Source organism: Lygodium microphyllum, chromosome 22 (assembly GCF_053477565.2).
Source record: "Lygodium microphyllum isolate KBCC chromosome 22, Lygodium_microphyllum_v1.1.10, whole genome shotgun sequence".
NCBI lineage: Eukaryota > Viridiplantae > Streptophyta > Polypodiopsida > Schizaeales > Lygodiaceae > Lygodium > Lygodium microphyllum.
In genome coordinates, this window is record NC_141156.1 from 29,280,592 (window position 1) to 29,299,828 (window position 19,237).

General features: G+C 38.1%; 1 long non-coding RNA gene across 1 annotated transcript; it reads left to right on the forward strand.

Moving 5' to 3' along the window:
* The first annotated feature begins 5,941 nt into the window (after nt 1–5,941).
* LOC148016991 (uncharacterized) lies at nt 5,942–9,065 on the forward strand. Its single transcript, XR_015687872.1, has 3 exons — nt 5,942–5,994; nt 6,881–7,004; nt 7,448–9,065. It is a non-coding gene; the product is annotated as an uncharacterized LOC148016991 (long non-coding RNA).
* The last annotated feature ends 10,172 nt before the right edge of the window (nt 9,066–19,237 follow it).

Genomic DNA, 19,237 nt, shown 5'->3' on the forward strand with positions numbered 1-19,237 from the left:
TCTTCTGGAATTCCACCGTCTTCTCCTTCCTTCCCTTTCTTTTGTCTTTTTCCCACTCTTCCTCCTTCACTCCTTCTTTTTACTCCCTCTACCTTGCCTCCCTATCTTTTCTCTCATGGCTACTTTTCCCTTACGGGATATCATACGAGGCCATGATGATGAATTGGATTTTTAGGTTCGGGGGGAAAATAATAAGGGGGATACAGGGGATTACGAGGAAAACTTAGGGAATTGTGGGGGGAAAAAAAAGGAGTTATGAGGGTGAAAAGAGCTTAGTGGAATAAAACACGGGGGGAAAAGTATAGGAAGGGGGTCTTGGGGAATTTTAGGTCATGGGGGTGTGTGGAAACCGGCTTGTTTGATAAAACTAAGAAAACAAAGCTCAGCTAAGAGAGCACATGCACAAAAAGATCTAAAAAGTGAATGAAGGAATCAATGAAAGAGAATGAAAGTCTTCAAGGTAGTCTAAGGACAAAGTAGCCTATGGGTGTGACTCAAATAGCCTAAAGAGCTAAGAGGTGGGGGAAAGAAACAAGGGCTTAGGGGGGATTAAAACCGAGGGGGAGAACAAGGGGGTTTAGGGGAAACAATAGAAAAGGGGTTTTTAATGGAAACCGGGGTTAAAGGACTTTCAAGGGAATATCAATGAGAAAGGGGGCTTAAAGATCCCCCCTTAGAAGCTTCCAAGAAGCTTCTTGGAAGCTTCTGAACTAATGTACGTGGCGTGTGGAGGACGACGAATTCCTGACGGCGGCTCTTCGTGGACTGGATGGCGATGGCAACGGCGGCCTCAGGATGTAGGCGGTGGCTCCTCCCGTATGGCGACAGCTGGCGCACAAGACTTCGCCCTCCCTCTCTCAGACTGACAATGGCATCTCCTGGCGGCACAGCAGGCGGCAGCAGCCTTCTGTCCTCCCTTCCTCATCTCTGGCCCATCATTAAATAGTGGAGGGGAGGGGGATCTTCCCTCCCCTGCGTGTCGACACGCATGTCCCCCCTCCCTCCATAAGGCTCCAACAAGGAGCTTAATGGCTCCTACTATTTCCCTCCCCCCCCAGCTTGTCAGTCGGGTGGAGGGATAGGGGAAATTTTATTTTAAAAAATCCATTTATCCAATTTTGTTTCTTATGCGGAATATTACAACCAATGATTTCCTACATAGAACCCTTGATCAAGTAGGAAGGATCAAGGAACCCATCGCTACATATTAGCTCTTCGTCGATGTCTTTACCTTTGAGGTTTGGGTATTTTTGTGATTTTCTTTGAGTTTTGTAGGTCCATTTTGTATCCTTGGTATCACTCCTTAGATTTTTTGTTTGGAGAATGGTTGTGCTGATTGGTTCTCCTTTTTTGTTGTGTGCTCGAAGCAACTCCTCAAGTGTTTCCCTACTTCTCTCACTAGCTAGTATCCCTTTTAAATTAGATATTTTCTTCTTGCATTTCCCTTGAGGACCAACAAGATCACCCTATTGAAAGATATGATCATCTTAACATTTGGGAGTGTTAGATGTATCTACTGCATTACATAATGGACCTCACATTTTGTTGTCATCTCTAGGTTTATTTTCTTTCCAATTTGGTTGTTAGAATCTCTTTTATTTGCCTCATTCTCCTTGTGTGTTCTTGATTGGTACATAGTCCCTCCTATATCAGTATTGGTATTGACATGATTTTTATTGTTCCGCAATGGTGACTCTCGTACTTCTACTTTTGTTTTGTTTGCTATAGTCATAGTTTGTTTTCTTGTGTTCCTATTACAATGGTTTTCCTTACAAGATACATGATGTTCCCTAGTTCTTTTCCTAAAATCTTGTGACTATGAGAATGTGCACAATGGCTTTTCTTTCTTGTCCCAATGGCTCAAATATAATTAAAGTGTCCAAAGTGCAACACATGCTTAATTATACTTTCCACTTTTTTCTGATCAATATTGTGTTATGCACAAATAAATTTCAATACTCTGTTACGTGTTTTTGTCCTCAATTCCAAGCATGCTATTTCTCTCACTCGAGCGCATTGCAATGCCCATAGGCTTCACTATGGCAAGTCACTCAATAACTATCACATGTACTTTGGAGGTGGGATTTTGACATAGAGATTTAAATTACTTGTCGAGCAAGTGGTTGCTTGGTCTTTAGTAGAGTTTATGTAAGAGTATGGCTTCAAGTGTGGTTCCCAATGGCTCACCATGGTTTTCCTATGTACTAGTTTTTCTAGTCAATTTCAATAGCTCCTATGACTATAGAGATTCCTTCTTAGCTGAATATGTAAGTCCAATGAGTTGAGCATACTAATTCAAGGGCACATGGCCTCTTCTAGTCCAATGTTTTTAGTTCCACAAGGTACTCCTTATGCAAGTACCTCTAAGGTGAGGTCAAGATTCCAAATGATGTTGTATAAAGTTTGATAAGCCTTCGAGTATCCTTAAGTTATGTTCTAAGTGATTTTATCTCAAGCAATTGCATCCCTGATCTTGGGTGGATCAACGAGCTTGGCTCTATCTAGGGTATACATGCGAAGTAACAAAATGTTCCATTAGTGTATGGGACCCAAAAATTAATTGTGACTCAAATGTGTAGATTGTCGATGTGATGATGTTGCGTCTCTACAAACCCTTGATGGTTTGTAGAGGTGGCTCTCCTTCTTTAGCTCTAGTAGCACTCGTTCATGTCTCCCTCTAATAGTGAAAACTTGTCCTTATGATTTTTGCTAGCTTGCTTCCTGCTTTGTGTTGTTGTAATCTCTAGGCATTCTAACTTCTTCTTGTTTGAGTATGTTTTTCTTAGGTCCCCCCTTCATGCTGGTATTCCTAAATGCAGTGCAATCTACTAATGCTTTAAATGCAGTTAGTTGTGGTGTTGAGATGTGATTAAGTGCAACATCACAAATATGAGTGTGACCTAGGGCCTTGTGGTGGTGTATTGGCATTGAATTACAACGTGTAATGATGGATAAAGTGAGATGGATTTGAATTACAAGGTGTAACAATGCACAAGAGACAAGTGGACATCCTCTTATGGTTCCTTTCCTCAGATGCGTAAGTTCACATGATGAGTCTCTCTTGTATGTGACTCCCAACAAGGTTCCTTACAGTGGATACCTCGATGGGTCCTTTTTTATGCTTTGACTTTAATGAAGATGCTTGAGTTCACACTATGGTTGCTTCTCATTTAACCCAAGTTCAAGAGAAAGTATGTTAAGTGGATCTTGAATGTCAAGGTGTAGTGACCTCAAGGCATTGACATCTAAGAGACCCCACCCATCCAATTCTTGAAGTGTAAAGTGGTGAAACGACTATGCGAGTGTATTGCATAGCCTAGGTTACTTGAGTGTGCATGTGTGTGCTTACTAAATAGTGTGTGCATGTAGCATGCAGAGGATGTTAGATACCTAAATGCCTTATGAAATAGAACATGATGGTAGATCTTACCATGTGTTAGGGACTAGTAGGCAATGGAATAATGGCTAACACTGCACATCGAGATTTTGGGAAAGTTCAAGGGTACAAGAAAATGGTAGAGAGGATGAAGGAGTTTGAGCATAACCCTTGCGACACTGTGGTTTTATGTGCATGCGCCTTAGCTATGCACTTGTCTTCATAGCTTTGCAGTCATCACACAATTTTTTTCTCCTTCTAGATGTAGTCAGCTTATGTTTTCTTGTTAAAATATTTGCAATTGTGCCCTAGTGTTTTCTCGCTCTTGGGATGATGGTCACTAGTTAGTGTGAATCTCGAGTTTCCTTACAGACCAATCTAGAAACCTTCTCACACTCATATAGCCTCCATGTATGGCAAGTATGCTCACTTAAGTGCAACATGGCATAAGTTGATTGGGTGTTCTTTGAAAACCACATAAGGTATGTCTTAACTAGTGTCCTCATATGAGTGAATGTACTAGATGTTGAGCACCCCTCTAGATTAGGTCGAGCTTTGAGTTTTGAATCAATAGTAAATCAATATTGCAAAATTGAAGCATGGAACGGACATGATCAAAACATCACCTTTAAATAAGATTTCAAATCGCAATGATAACAATGCGATTAGGTCATTCAATAATAATAAACATGTGGGTGGCAAGTCGAGCTGGTAGAGGGAAAGTGATGCCAACCACCATATGCGAATCTAGTTAGTAGAGGGCATGTGAGGCTAGAACCCTTCATAGTTTCGTGGACTTGTGACTTGCCCACACAATTGTGACCGACATGACTAGTGAGTTGAGTCGTGATGGTGATTAGAGGGTTAGATTGTGTGTTATGATTTATGAGGCCAACCTTGCTTAAGACTGAGAATGCATAGTCATACAACACCTTTTTTTGGAATACAAAAAGTACATCAATGTAATCCAAACTCTACATGAAGCAAATAACCACAAAAAAAACAATATGATAATAAAAATAAAAGTGCTTCCATGTGTCTTGTGATGTACGGGTCGAATGGGTGCAATGACTGAATTGGTGTGAAAAGTTGGTGAGTTGGTGGCGGCTATGCTTATGCCCACCTCTTAAACTACAATATTTCTAAGGGCCTATTTTTAGTTAATTTTTTTTCTAATGTAGTACATATTTTGCAATGTTATTGTCCATATCCTATACCCACTTGTGGTAAGATTCCTTCATGAACTACAAGCTATATATATAGCTTAGACATGGCAGATAAAAGGTACAGTTAGAAAATAGGCAAAGGTGGGACCCACCATCTTTGTTTAGAAAATAATAATTTAGTTTACACAGCCATAATTGCTATATCCACCAAAGCAATGCAAAACTTGTGGTTATAGAAACTAAAATGCACTACCAAATAATCAAGGTGTACTTAAGCTTGTACCATATTTACATTTTGAATTAACCACAATAAGCCCTCATGAAGCTCATGTACACGTTATATGAGAGGAGTAATTTATTTAGTGGAGTTTTTGTTAGTTTTTTGAGCCATTGTTAACTAGAACTATAGAACTAAACCTATATGTCATTGAAGGAGAGGCAGATAGAGATTCTTGTGACTTGGTGGCAATGATATTGTCGAAGAGTTGAGGGTCCCAAGGAGGCCCATCTTGTGGTGAACGGGCAACCTTGTAGCCACCTTGGCACTAGTTTGGGCATCTTGTGTTGAGCACACCACCAACAGTGAAAGACTACTTCCACATCACGTAATATGATCCATGAACGCAATAAGCAAAGGTAAGACACAATAGGTAATATGATCCACAAAAATGTAAGATAATGGGAAGTTAAAATTTCTAAATATTGCAATGTTATCGATAACATTGAATACATATCTACTCATCACCTCTGTCGCCTTGTGGCTAGTCAACATTGTTGCACAGTAGCCCGTCTCAATGGCCTCTACGCTATCCAACATTATCACCTATGTGCATAAGCTATTGAATGACATCACCCCACTAACAACAACTTCTATGGCTTATGGCATCTCCATTGCCATCCACGCCATCAACTTCATCCCCGATGTGAGGTTCTTTGTCAGCCTATAGGGGGTCTATTATGGGCTCTTATAGCTAGGGATTGCTTATAGTTGAAAGTGTGCTTGAGGAGGAGGATGAGGAGGATTGATTAGAGGCAAAGATGAGAAGGAATGTGGAGGGACTAGTGAAAAATGAGAGACTATAGACCCTCATTGCTTGCACCCCTCTAGTAGGATGAGAGAGAGAGAGAGAGAGAGAGAGAGAGAGAGATGTGTTCAAAGGGAAGATAATATTTTAAATATGTGAAGATAATACTTTCTAGGTTTTTCACAATACAGCTATAATATCATGTGCGCTGCTGATCAAAAAATGTGGTGATTCAGAAGTTCTAACTCTTCACTTGAACCACGGTTTCCTCATGTGCAAGGGGGTATGAAGCGGCCTACGAGGGAGGAGGAATGTAGAACGCTCCACAATTTAAGCATTAGTTGTAACGTCTCTCTCTTCAATAAGGCAGTTTTACGGAATCGACTTCTCTTGACACGATGACGAAGAGACAGCGATTCAGAAGAAGGTATGGCGGCGGTTGACTGTTACAATAATATGAGAGAGAGAGAGAGAGAGAGAGAGAGAGAGAGAGAGAGAGAGAGAGGGAGGGTATTGGAATCTGTCGTCATCCTCTTCAACGTTTTTAGGGTTTTATGGTTTCGAGATCCCCGTGTTTGTGCGCCTGTTGTGCAGGTGGGACTGTATCGTAATTGTTAGTGTTAGTACTTCAGTGGGGAAGGATAAGCACGTCTTGAGGTGTACAGTAAGCACGACGCTCTTGCACATTGATACCAATACGCCATTAATGGGGCGCTAATTGTATCCATATGGGTATTGTGCAACCCTTGTGACTGGGCTTAAGCACAGTCATAACTGGCACCTCTGGTGATGCGATACAGATCGTCTCAGTACTGTGACCTTGTACGCCACCTCTTACAGCCTCACTTATGTTTCTGCCATCGCAAAATTTGAAAGATTGGAATAAAGTCTACAACATAAAATGATGGAAAAGTTCAGTTACGTGATCTGCAGCTCTAGTATGCAGTAACTCTTTACAAGCATGGCCCTGATGCAGTTTGATTTAGAGTCTATATATTAAGGAATTGGATGCATCCGATGCTCTGCAGTCCAGCATAAACACTCTCCCAATTCGGGGGTAATTCTGGACCAATGGGTGAACATGGTGTGACGACATGCTTTATTGCCTCAATTACTAGAATTTTGGCTAGACTCGTTATAATCAGCTAGTACAGTGACTAAGTGTGGCACCCCCCCAGAATGCCTATGTCGACTTTGTTGTTATCCCGGAAGCACACTTAATGGCCTTGTTTAGTAGAACTTAGTCTTGGTTGAATCATGTGGCAGCAGTTTATCTGATCAGTCATCATTCACTCACTCTCTATTATATTCAGGAGCTGTGGGACCTGCATCTCAGCGCCATGAGAAATGACAGAGACAAAAAGATTAGAGGTTTTTTCCCATAACAAAATATAACTCCTGCAATCAATCACAAGTGGTAAAAAGGCCCATAAAGAGGTGCCTCCTTTTACTGGCAGCTAGATTCCTTTTTAAAAGGTGTTTGGAACCAAGCTTATACAAATTTTTTGCTTGTCCAGCTGTGTGATAGGCCATGTGCTTTAGAATGGGTATCCATGTGGCTTTTAAAGGGTATCATAGGTCTAGAGAAGTAAAAAGGACATTGCATATGATTGGAGAATAAAAATCAACATGCTAGTGCATATAGAGATCTCCAATCAACTGTCTTAACCAAACTAGTGCTTTGAATTCTAACGAAACTACATATTTTGATTTTGGGTTGATACAACTATACATTTCACTTTGTACATGCCCAAGAATACAAAAATTTAAGGAAAAAATAGTTGCCACTTCTAGCATGCATGTAAAGAATTGAGTTGGCCTAAGCTCCATCAATATATCATATAAGAATCTAATATATTTTCAAACATGCTTTGCTGTAGGAACTATCTACCCAATTTGGTGATTCATCAAATAGTAGAAGAGACATGTTGCCTATGTTAAGAGGGCTTAAAATGCTACATGATATACTGGTTATGATAGAGAAAGCTATGGGAGATGAACATAAATTGAGACAGAGAATATTGTTTGCTAATACCTCCTCTTAGATCTTGGGTGTGGCTGTGAAAGCAAAGAAGCAAATAGGACTACAATTTGTGAGTGTGCTAGAACTTGGGGCTAGGTCCGAGGTGTGGTTGAAAGCAAAGAAGCACATAAAATGGAATGCAGGAGGAGATAAACTTGTAATAGAATCTCTGAAGAAGTATCCAAGAGTATGCATTGTCGATGAAGTCCATTGAAAATGGAATACAATTTGTGAATGTGTCAAAACTTTAGGTGTCCTTGTTAGACTCTAGCCAAGCTACACAAATGGGAGACGATACATAGATTAATATAGAGAAAATATGTCTACTAATACCATCTCTTAGATCTTGGTTGTCGTTGAAGGCAAAGAAATAGAGAAGGAGAACAACTTGTAGTAGAACATATGAAGCAAGCAAAGAAATAGAGGAGAACAACTTGTAGTAGAAAGTATGAAGAAGAATCCAACATTGTGCACTATCAATGGAGTCCAACACAGGGGGAATCCAACTAAGTAACATGCCTCTCTCTCCAAATAAAAATGAAAACCTAAACACACAAATGGGAATGGAGAGGCCTTGAATGAGTAACACAAAGGGTATCTAGTTAGGAAGAATGAGGCAAATCATTGGCTTGAGAAAAAGATGATAGTGAGGAGTTAGTAGAGGTGCAAAAAAGTGCTTATGCTAGAGATGAATATTGTGGAGGGTGTAGGGTGGACATGCTAGCAATGATGAATGGGTGCTTGGAGAAGTGGGAAACCACTCGTTACATGATAATATAAAGGCCTTGTGTAGATAGTAAACCATGAAAAAATTTATTGCAATCTTGGGAATCTCCCTTTGAAACTAAATTAAGGCCAATAATGTCATAGTTGTGTCATTGATGTTGGTATCCCCCTTGAGAGGGATGGGGGATCCAAGGGAACCACCAATAAAAATAATGGGAGATGGGATATAACCTATGAGATGGATGGGGCAACTTGATGTGCGAAGCAAATGGGGGATGTCAAGGATCTTACTCAAATGAAGGAGAATGGAGTAGATAAAGCTGAAGCTCTTGACAACTTAAAGGATTGGGTGGCATCCTCTGCAACGAGGCTTGCTCAATGAAGATAGCCTAGGTGCCAAGACATGAAAGACCATAAACCGAGAGGAGATGGAAGCTTGAATCCAAAACATCGAGGAATTTCGCTTCAAAACTAAAATGTGAATGGTTAGTGGGCATGAGAATTAAGCATGTCTTAGAGGGTTTCCAAATAATCTAAAGCACTTGAGTAGGGATGCACAATAGCTCAAGGATGGGGAATTGTAAATGAAATCACTTACACAAAATGTGTCAAGTATGGCCTTGAACATGCACGACTACAAATAATTATCATGGAGTGTAATCAATTTCTGCCTTTGCATCTTCTACTTTGGGAATGTACATCCATATTCTTTTGCCACCTCTTCAATCTTTTTATAATGAGAAACTTTTAACCACACAAGGTTGCCATAAATCTTCCATAAATAGAGTGGATAATTCTTCAAAATCATCAACAAAGGAAATAAGAGATAAATGTGTATCATAGAAATAAGAAGAATCGGTATTGGAAAAGCCTCATTAAATATAGAATTTCAATGCTAAGTAGCTTTTGAGCTATGATGATGATAAAATTACCTGCTTTGGAATCTTTTTAAATTATAAACATAACTTTGTGTCCAACCACATCAAGTTTGCATTAACAAACTTTGGACATACGACTATCCATCCATACTTCAAAGGGTATCATGACATAGTAGCAATTGTTGGAAGATAATTTTGCAAATAGATAATTGTAAGGATTGCAACACACCAAAAAGAAGATAATTGAGCACGAAGTAGCTTAGACTAAACATCATTTATGATTAATTGATTTTTCTAACGATTTTATTGTTGAGAACTACATAACATGTATGCATGTACATGTTAACCCATGATCGATGCATCATTGTCAAAACTCCTTTGAAATATTTTCTCTTTCACTATTACTTTGAAGAATGTAGAGAGGTTGATTGGTTGGATAAAAATAGCAATATGTGATGTTTACAAAACTTGAATGTATAAGACTTTTGTTTCATAAGGTAAATGTGACAATGTTGAGAAAATTATTCCAAAAAAAGAAAAAAGATTGCATATTCCAAAGGTGAAGGGAATGGCCCAAATTATCAACAAACAACAAGAACCATCCAATAGTGAAGGGAATGATTTGCATGTACCTCAATATGTTAGATCCTTCTAACTCATGATGCTCCTTCTTATGAATTTTAATGTTGCTTTTTCAAAGCACATGCTTCACATATGCTAAGAAAAGAATAAGGCCACAAATGAAGATTATTCACTAATCTATTAATAAAAAAGTTAAAGATTGAGACTGATCAACATGATCGATGTCTAGGTCATGTCTTGGTAGTGATATGAGTTATATTATCATTTAAACGTATAGCTTGAACAAATGATCACCATGCCTTAGAACACTAGTGAAACAACAACCCAATCCTTTTCATTACGATACTTAGAATTATCAAAGTCTAAAATTGATCCAATCTCAAAATTAGGTTGGCCACATAAATTAGATTTTGATGCTAACCTAAAACATGGACTCCTAATAGAATACGAGTAATTGAATTGGTTGTGCCATTATGCAATTCATTAATTAAAAAAGCCTTTGCTTTCTCATCGTACTATTCTTTGAAACAATGTGAAAGAACATGATTAGATATTTCTTCGTAAGAGCAAATAGTGAAAAGATAGTTTAGTGATGACTAGCATTTTGAAGCACACGTTAGCACAATGCCCAATTGGATTGTAATGCATACGAGATAAGTACACATACTACTGTAACAAAGTGGATAAGAAAATTGGTTGAAATTTCTTTGAATTTAGTTTAGATATAATCATTGTTGGTAGCTTCATACAATATTAAGACATTAATCATCTTTGAGTAAATAAATATGTAGTGTCAAAATTTTTAGCCTTCTTTCTTTGCAAGAAGCACAACAATGGTTCAATTCAAAATCTTTAAAGTGCATGTAGAGTTTTTGGTATGAACTCTTTACATGGAACACAATTCCTAGTAGCACCCTTGAACTTATTAGTATGAGTTTTGAATGACTCATAAATTCTATCATGAGATTGATGCACAAGAATACCCCAAAGATGTGAAATCTTGATCATAGTTCTTCTAGAACGACTACAATTAAGTTCTCTTACATTGAATAACATGCATCAAATAGTTTCTATAAAAGCACTCATAATGTGTTGATGAGCTCCTTCTTTTTCAAATCCCATGTAAAAACATAAGCATGTCAATCTTCATTATAAAGCTCCTTTCCTAGTAAGAACTTGTTCAAAGATATGTTGTTTTGGATTGTCGAACTTTGAAGACCATTGGAATTTGAATAGCATATTTACTTTTCTTGTTAAGGAACGTATCTTTTTTATTTGAGTAATAGAAGATCCCATTGGCTTTAAAGGAAAATATATTTAATAGCACTAACATTTGTCACGATGGAAATTCTTCCTCCCAAATATAAAATACAAGAGAAGTATGAACCTCATCATTCCGAAATACAACCACATTAAAGGCATCACCTTCAAGTAAATCTCATTTTGTATTACGAACATTTTTAATGATTGTTGCTTTGCATTGTAGGATTTCAAAAATGTTGAAATCCAAATGATCACCTTCAAATAAGATCATACTTTCTTGCCAAAAGAAATATATTGTTTCTCTTCAATAACATAACAAGTCACCATGTGAAGGAAAATTAAACATAGTATAACAATTGTGACAATAAATTTTCTTCCTCCTATACATCAAACACATTAGAAGCATGGACATTGTCATGCAAAAGGATAACCATCATTAAAATTATAATCGCTACCATGTAGAAGGTTAACTATGAGTAATGACCACCATGGAGAAATGTCAAATGTGAATAATATGAACACAACCATGTATAGATACAAAAAAAAAGGCCATTGTCATGTAAAATATCTATTAACTCATAATAAAACATGATTAATATGTAAATATTTTCCATGAAAATATAATATAAAGCATCTATGCCAACTATGATCACCATTGCCACAAAATTATGAATATGATTGTATTAATGTAAGACAATTGATATATAACCAAAAAGATATGCACAAACTAGGACATTGTAAAGTAAGATCATGCAATTGTAAGATAACCAATATTGTGAAAATATTATAAAATAGGTAGTATTGTATTATTGTAAGATAATTATTACTATAGTTGTACAATAATTGTATATTGCTTGCCCAAATAAGTATTTCAAAAAATAAGAGATGAAATAGTCCATATATTGTCACATCCGTCATTATGTTCACTAATGAAACTCCATCAATCAATGCATTTGCAATAAAGCAACCTTCAATCCACACACCAATCTTTGGAGTATCAGGATCTAGAAATATGTTAGGCACGTTTACTTCTTTCATAGGTTTTGGGTCTTTGTTTGACTTGGGGGTAGTTGCAAAAGCAATCCTTAGGCCTCGTCTACTTGTCAATATGCTTTTAAATTTCTTTTGGCAGTTGGGAGACAACATCAGTAACAATCAAAATGTTAGATTTGGTTTGAAGGTGTCTAGGTATTTGAAAAAGTCATACTAATAGGATCCACAGGCTTCTCCAATCGGCTAGGGAATGGAGCAACACCCACTTTTATCTTTCCTCTTTCTTCTAGTAGTGGCAACATTTACCCTTCTTCTACCATTGGGGGGTAGTTCTACATTCTCTATCTCTTGGACCTTTGATCCTCTCTTTGTAACCATCTCTATATCGTTTTGTACTACTAGATGGCTATGTATTGTACCATTCTGTTTTGTTTCTCCTTTTGAGAAGATTGAACTTCACTATTTTGGCAAAGGGAACATTCTCTTTTAGAATTGTGGGTTCTCTTTTCGTGGCATGTGTTATTGTGTCAACTTCCAATTCCACCAAATTGAAGGCAGATTCTTGGGTTTTCTGTTGGATATCAAAAGTAGCTTACACAGGCATTGGACTGGTACAATCTTTTGCAGTGTGGCCTTCTTCTTTGCATGGAATGCATAAGGGTTTGTAGTGCATGGACCTTCTAGGGTTTGGATAGTTTGGCAAGATATATCCCTTTTCTCCGCATATCTAACACTCCACTTCTAATCTTTGGCCACCGCCAGACTGTCATCCTTTGTAACCCTGAGAGGAAAACCTCCTTGGGCAGAAATTAGGACCACAATCTCTAGGCTTTGGTCTGATATCCGAGTAGTCAACTTGGATTCCAACAAGTCGAATCTTGTTTCTTTATCTTTCTTCTTTCTTTCATGCATCTCCTTTCAAGAGTAGATAGCTTCTATATGGTTTTTCCTTAAATAGTATGAATAGAAGGCTCCAAGGGTAATTGATTTTTGGGTACATTCAATGGCTAAATGTCTCACTTGATGGCACTTTCTACACCATGTATTAGATTGAATCACATCTCTTCCACCTCTTGCAGGACTGGATATGTTGGCAGTATTCTAAAGCCTCAAGAAAGCAAAAAATCTACTGCAATAAAATCTATCTTTATTATCAAAAAGCATATTTTTCATAATTAAATCAACCATAAGAAGAAAAACAACACCAATCTTCTCAAATCTTCACGCATAATCATATAACAGTTCTCCCACGGATTTATCACAATAGAACTTCAACACATTTTTTATATTCTTCATCAAATGAATAAGAGAACACGAATGAATGCTCCACTTTGAATGAAAATCATCACATAATATTCATCTTCAACGGTTTCATAGTGTGTCTCATAATCTCACTCTCATAGATACATTGTTTTGCATGAAAAAATGGCTATATCTCACACACAGTCTCTCTCACATACTCTCTCTCGATAGTACATTGGAATAATGAAGAATAATCATCCATAACCCCACTTTGGTCGTGGATACCCCTCCTAAGAGGTATGCCTAATATGAAAGGTCACTAGAGCCACTAAGCTTCCAAACACTCTCAAAATCCATCAATCATCAGTTCAACCTCATACAAAAAGAAATTAGAACAAAACAAAAGCTAAACAAACTCAATCAAAACCAATCAGACACTCAACAGAACCTTTCAACACATCATATATCCTCTAAAAACTATCATGAGCTTCTAAAATCTATTCAACCTTGTCCAAAATGCTCTTCTTAAACACTTCCTAAAGAATCAATGATCATTCAAATCATACAAAAATTATCCAAAAATCCAACAAAAACACTCAAAAACACAGTCATATCAACACTTAAACATATCCCCACACTTAATCAGGGAGTATCCTTGTGACCTTAGAAAAAGAGAATAAAAGTTCAAAATATAGCTCAACTTGATCTTCCACAGCATCTTCAAGAAACACCATCCAAGGCACAACCCCAACTCATAACCTGCATATCTAATAAAGAATGCAATGAAATGAAAATACCTTTATCTATTAACACAACTTTGAAATAGAAAATCATGACAAACTTGTAAAGGATATAAGAGGTTTTGTATCTCGAGCTATCCATTCATCATCATCACCACATAAATCTCCAAAAACATAGCTTCTTGAACAAGTTGGATATCCAACCACCATGACCCCATCACAAAGCAAAATAACCATCACATACAGACACTAATGAACACAAAACAACCATCTGAATGACACGTCCAAAAGAGAGATATCATTATGAATCATAAAAATTACATCCATGGGTATCAATGAAGATGATCCCGCTTAAAAGCTTGATGATTTCAGAAACAATCCATAGATAGAGATTCATCTATAAAAGTCTTGGGAGGATTTTGGAAAAACTACATGCAACACATCCTCTCCACCAATATAAGATACTGATTAGGCAAGTAAAGGGCATAAAAATACAATATATCTAGTTGTTGTGGATCAATATCCACATTCACATTCATACACAACTTCGAGATTGACTTGTAATCATTATACGAATGCTAGTGTATGTACGCAAGATACCAAGCAAAGTGAGTAGTCAGTCTCACTAAAGGATCTAAAGACTAAGAATACTGTTGAGAAAAATACATATAATTTTGAAAATCTTGCCAGATAGTAGTTGTTCACTCCCCTGGAATCAGCTACCAACTTATTTGAGGTCTTGTAAGAGAATTTGTTGAACTCCATTTCCATTGCCTAGGAATCTTTTGATCAAAACCTATATAGCTACTAACCAACTGAGGGGGGGATGAGGGATAAAAGTGGTAGGAGAGAGAAGAGGAACAAGTAAGAGAGAGGGGAAGGAGGAGGGAGGTGGGAGGTGGGGAAATGGCAGAAGGAAGAAGGGGGGAGGAGATACGCAGGAGGGAGAGAGAAAGAGAGGGGGAGAGAGAGAAGGAGGGGAGGGATGGGGAGATAGTTGGGAGGGTAGGATTTTTTTAAATTTTTTGAATTTTTGGTTATTACTATTATTATTGTTGTTTTTTTTAAAGAAAGAGGTGTAAAGCGTGCCCCTTAGTCCCACACACAAACACGGGCAGGCGGTAAAAAATTTTGAGTTCATAGGAATGGCCGAGGGTGGGTGAGAAGTTGCTAACGACTGAATGCCACATGAGAAAGTCTCGGGCATGCGTATCAAGGAAAAAGTCGGACGTTTATGCGACATGCGGGGGACGAAAATACAAAAATTGAACAGAAAATTTAATTTTAGAGAGATCCACACATCGGGTGAAGATTCCATAAAAAGTAAAACTGGGTACGTTGAATAGGAAAAATGGCACGAACAATGCGTCTGTTCGCAATTGGCAGCAAATAGGAGGTTCACATGGAAAAATATAAAAAATCGACCATGAAGAATCACACAAAAATTAATTCTGCAAAATCTATTAGCCGGAATGAAATGTGAAAAGAAGGAAAATCATCCATAATGAAGAGTCAGACAATCTATCATGTCAAAACATAGTTTCGATGAGAATAGGATCCCTTCATATGGGAAAAACGGTAAAAACACACATGAAAATCCAAACAAAAATTAATTTCAAACAATTCATAAGTCAAAACAAGAGGCAACAAAAAAGAAAAATGTTGGAGGAATGGTGGACGATAGGGCTATTCGGATAGAATGTGATTTCGATGCAAGAAAGATGCACTCATATGGAAAAAGGGGCAAAAACGTGTAAGGAAATAAAATTAAAATTAATAACAAAAAATCAGATGGTAAGGAAACATGTCTGGGGGGACAAGAAGCTTGAGGCTATCCAAACAAAATGCCATTCCAATGAGAATAGAGCGTATTCACATAGAAAAAATAGAAAAATTGCATAAAAATAAACCCACAAATACGCAAAAAATAAATAACGGCCAATATGTGCATCGAAAAGAGGGGCTATTTTTAAAAAAATCTTTGGTAAAAGTGAAGATCAGGGCTATCACATCAAATTACAGTTTTGACATAAAAAAGATACATTCGCATGGAAACACATCTTAGTTGCGTAAATTTTTAAAAATTAATAACTAAAGAATCATTGGTCGCAATAGGGGGACCATAAAAACAAAAAATGAGTAGGTCAAAGGGATGAATAGGGCTATAAAGATGAATAGGGCTATAAAGGGATGTATATCCTCTACATCACGTGCATTCAAGGCCTATTTATAAATACCCTTATCTGTGAATTTGTTCTAAATAAAACATAACCCTTTTCTATTCAATCTGTAAATAGCCCCTTTATAAGTATGTAAAAATGTATAAAAATAGTATTTTAAAAATACCTTATTTTGAACCCACGTGATGCACACATATATTCATGAATAACTTACCCGAGAGTGAATATAGGATGCATTCACATGAAAAAGCAAAAAAACAAAGGATAAAGACAAACGAATAAAAAATGGCCCTAGGGACAAGATGAAAATAGGATGAGTGGGTGGGGAGCAAACCCTATCAAGGCAAAATTAGGACATGGTATACATGAATGATCAAATAGGGCATTTCCATAAGGATATGGAAAACATATGTGCAGGGACACATTCCCATGCTTAAGACCTTACCGAGGAGGGGGTACTAAGCAACAGGAACCTAAGATTTGACAACAAACTAGACTCTAAATCCCCACACTTAAAGCACCTCTAAACAAAAGGGATAGGTTTAGAAAAACTTGGCCTGATTTTACACATGGTCGAGGTGAACCGTCGTCGATGACACATAAAGGATCGTAGTTGTCATGGCAGGAGGTACCATGGCTTACCACATCACATTCATCCAACATGGTAGGGACCATGTAGTAGCACCCAGAGAGATTGCCGATGAAGCTTTGATTCAGGAGTCGATAATGAAGAATGCAACACTCATCTCAACAGTCGCTTATGTGATGATGATAGATTAGGCACTCGCTCCATAATGCACATCACTCGATAGATAATAATTGAAACCCATATCTCATACGTGGTTTGGAAAACGAACAAGAGGGATGGTTCAGAGGGAGTATGCTAGCATGCATAGTTGCTGGTGTATCGATGCGTCCCAACACATCTGGCATAGTTGCAAGAAGAAAGGCCAGGGAGCCTTATCGTGCATTACACCAAACAGAGTGAGGTGTGTATTGATGATGGTGGAGGCCCGTCCCATGTGTGCATAGAGAAATGAGAGCGTATCTAACTCCAATTGGCGCAACATCTCTCAAACCTCACCTCTCAATAATTGATTGAAGAGAACACCAATCACACTTAGCCCCCCCTCTGTCTCATGCTCTGTTGATAAATGTAAGAGGGAAACCCGTTCCTAAACCCTATTGATGTAATCCTCACTGTTACTTGTGAGAAGATTGTATGCCTTTGTGCATAATTGATGGTGTAACAATGCACCCCACCCTGTGTTGGCATATTGTGCGAGAAGGAAGGCTAGGGAGCCTTATAGTGCAGTGCACAGAAACAAATGGTGCTTTATGCATTGAGAGGCCCATCCCATGCATGCAACACTCCATTCATACATCTCATCTCTCATTTGAATATGAAGGGCAAGGATTGGTCACTCACCCCACCCTTTGTCTCGTGCTCATTTGATCAATACATAGGGCAGTCCATACTCACATCCCCATCTAGTTAGGATGAAAGCTCGCATCACTCAAAGGATTGTCGATGAAGATCGCTTGTTGCTAACATCAGGGTATTGAGAATGAGGCATACCCAGGGAGGTAGCCAACAAGTCTCGTACTTGGATTATATATTGGAAATGTCTTCTACTGTATGAGTCAGAGGCACTGATGGAATTGCAGGAGACAGCACACCAAGGGAGGTGGCTTTAGAACTGCATCTTGGAAAGTCGACTAATGATCTAACTATTTTGAACTATGGGGTTTTTCCACCTTTTCCACAGCCAACTTCTTGTCCAAGGGCATGTACCACCTTTTCTTGGAACGAGACCTATTATGAAAGTGAATTTCTTCCTTTTCTCCCATAACATTTTTTATTGATTTTTGTTATTTTCTTCTTCTTTTTTTCCCTACTCCCGAGTTTATTTTCACCTTTTTGATTGATTTTTGTTATTTTCTTCTTTTTTTTTCCCTACTCGCAAGTGTGTTTTCACATTTTCTCGAAGAATAGGTCAGCATGACAGGGACCGAAGTCCTTTTCTCTCACGATCGATATATATTTTATTTTTAAATTTTTTATTTTTTTCCAAAAATAAGAATGGCATGAGTACCGTGTATCATAAACATTCTTGCCACCTCTGCTGGAGCAGATGAGAAGAGGAAAAAATAGGGGTGGAAGGCGATGGTAAGGGACTAGCAAAATGAGGCCACCTCATTAGAAAGAGCATGATTATTGTTTGTAGCAGCATGAGAAGAAGTACATTGCAATGCCCAAAGGGAAAAAGGTCAGTCGATTGAGATTGTCAAGTTCCCCAAGGAGGGAAATACTTCTTGAGGTGATAGCCATTAATTAAGAAGGGATCATGAGAGGCATCAACTGTCTACACTTGGATAGAGCCATTAGGGTTAATAGAAAGTACCTTGTAAGGGCCCATCCAACGCTATTGAAGCTTGCCTTGAAACTTGCCAAAACATGAATCATAAGCAAGGACTAAGTCACCTTCCTTAAACTCCTTCTACTTTGTTGGAGCTATCATGATAGGCCTTTTGTCTAGCTTGTGTGGCTTCCATGCACTGTAGGGCCATCTTACAAGTCTCATCCAAACATTCCAAGCGTAAGAGATGGCGCTGCAAGGACTCGTTATTGCCCAGGTGTTCTTTGATAGCCACACACAAAGAGGGTAACCCCAATTCAACAGGAAAAATAACCTCAATGCCATACACCAACTAGAAAGAGGTCTATCCTATAACAGCCTTATAGGAGGTTCTGTATGGCTTGGCTATTGGCTTTGGGATAGTAAGGCATGGACTTGCGATTGGCAGATCTTATACAGCTTTGTCAATTCTTCCATAATCTTGTCAAGGAAGTGAGTACCTCTATCACTTATTACTAGCTCTACGGGATTGCTAAAATGGGTGATGATGTTCTCGTACAGGAACATGGCTACACTATTGGCATCATCTAACTTCAAAGCTTTGGCTTCACACCACTTTGTCACGTAGTCCATATAGATCAAAATGTATTTTTTCTATTTCCTTCTAGTTGGCAGATCAATGG